This window comes from Capsicum annuum, chromosome 9, assembly GCF_002878395.1.
Source record: "Capsicum annuum cultivar UCD-10X-F1 chromosome 9, UCD10Xv1.1, whole genome shotgun sequence".
Classification (NCBI taxonomy): domain Eukaryota; kingdom Viridiplantae; phylum Streptophyta; class Magnoliopsida; order Solanales; family Solanaceae; genus Capsicum; species Capsicum annuum.
In genome coordinates this window covers 117,313,150-117,315,035 of record NC_061119.1, presented here as the reverse complement: position 1 = coordinate 117,315,035, position 1,886 = coordinate 117,313,150, and positions in this window count along the sequence as shown.

Here is a 1,886-nt window from a genome sequence, read left to right as displayed (position 1 = left end):
ATATATATATATATATATATATAACCATGCATGAAAAGGGAACTGGGTTTAGCATGCCATTAAAATCTCTACCTGGGTTGTGTAGCTTTCTTGTCCTAAACCACCCATGGGCTATATGGGTTCAGCTCCCCCTGCTGAAAGGGCCCAACGCGTGAAGCCACATAACCAGGGAAAAAAATAGAGATGACTAGTACATCCCTTAAATATAAAGTGTAACATCATGCACACGGTCACTAAGACCAACCTCACATCAGAAAATATAAGTTTTTAGTTTTGGTTCCCCCAGGACCTCCACCTTTCATGGCTTTGCTACACACTCCGTCATTATTGCTCAATTAAAGCCATTACCAAGCAACCAACCAATCCATTAACCATTTATTAATCAAGGCCATTAATAGTGGTATTATCATACCAAAATAACTTGCAAGTTTTGTCCATAGCAAACCATATATAGGTTTAAGGGATTCTATGTACCCTTCATAATTTCCAATTAACCAAAACCATGGCCACCAAGGCCTTTCCAATCCATTTAAAACTATTTAAACCATTCATACCATTTAGAGTTCCATTACCAAGTTTAAAACATGCATAAGTTCCATTGAAAAACCAATATTATAGTGAAAACATTGTTAAAGGCATTCTGTCAAACGCATTGAGGGCATAGTATTTCCAAAACCAAAATCCATTGCCAAAGAACCATTCCCATGCAACCAATTATCCAAAACCATCATTAATGCATACAAAAGCATAATTAAAATATGAGAAAATCATAACCAAGCATTTATAACCAACACCCCCAAATCATATTTAAAAACCCAAAATCATGCAATATTCAAATAATAAAAACATTGTATAAAATCATGCCTTTAGTTGGAGCTAACAATGAGGGAAGAAAACATGCCTTAATTGATAAAGTAGACGGAGAGAAACCACCAACAAGATCCCTAAATTAATCCTATAGTTGAAACCCTAGCTTTCTTGCCGAAAAGCTTTTGAGTGAATTATAGAGTGTTTAGGAAGAGTTTTTTAAGTGTTAATGAATAGAATAATAGGGTAAATAGCCTCCCCAAGAGAGTTAGAAGTCGTGGGAGCTAATTACGATAAGTGAAGAAATGGCCAGAATACACCCACTTAAGTTGTAAAAAAATTCCGTCACAGGGGTATGACTGATCCTCACAAGTCGTACCCTTTGATATGAGTGGTACCCACCACTAGTATCCTAATCCGTAACCCTTGGACCCAACACTATCCATAATACGACTTATCCTACCCAAGTCGTCTTGTCAGCATATGATTCGTACCCTTTATCCGTATCCCTAGAAAGATAGAATCACAGAAGGTTTGAACACTTTCCACTATACGAGTCCTGGGTATGACTCGTACGCTGGCTTACGACTCCTGGTGAGCCACTCATACTCAAATCCAACTCAAGTTACCAATTCTAAGGTTAAATAAAGAGACCAAATGATTTGTATCCGACCATACGACTCATATCACCAAGTCGTATCCATTTCAGTGACCAAAATCCACCCCACTAACCAATACTGATCAGTATACGACTGGACCATACCATCCGCACCCAATATATGACTCGTACCCATGAGTCATATTGGGTCCAGAGACCAGAATTTCAGGAAATTTTCTAAGGTCTAGAAACTAGGGTGTTTTAAAAATAATAATAATAATAATAATAATAATAATAATAATAATAATAATAATAATTAAAAATAGTAGTTCTAGCAGTAGCAATACGTTGTAGTAGTAGTAAGTAGTAATTGCAGCAATAATAATAACAACTAATTCAACTTTACAGATTATAGGATAAATATGAATTTCAAAGCCTGAGGATAAGGAAACAATAATAAATTGATCTTCTATAAAAAAAA